Source organism: Pterocles gutturalis, unplaced genomic scaffold (genome assembly GCF_000699245.1).
Source record: "Pterocles gutturalis isolate BGI_N339 unplaced genomic scaffold, ASM69924v1 scaffold100, whole genome shotgun sequence".
Lineage (NCBI taxonomy): Eukaryota > Metazoa > Chordata > Aves > Pterocliformes > Pteroclidae > Pterocles > Pterocles gutturalis.
The window spans coordinates 1-224 of NW_010145413.1; positions in this window are offsets into that span (position 1 = coordinate 1).

A 224-nucleotide genomic window follows, 5' to 3' on the forward strand; every position below is an offset into this window, starting at 1 on the left:
CACCCTGCCCAGCTCAAGATGAGAGTCTGTGCCCCCACCCCTCCTTTGCCTGGGTCCCCAGCCTCTTCCCACGCCCCCACCCCCGCCATGGGTGCTGCTCCCCAGCAGCAGCCCCAGAAACATGACAATTAATCTGTGGCTGTCAGGGCAGCTCTAGCCTGGGGACACGCAGCCCCACTGTGCTGGGCAGGTCAGGCACCGTGTCCCCCCTCCCCCCCCGGGAC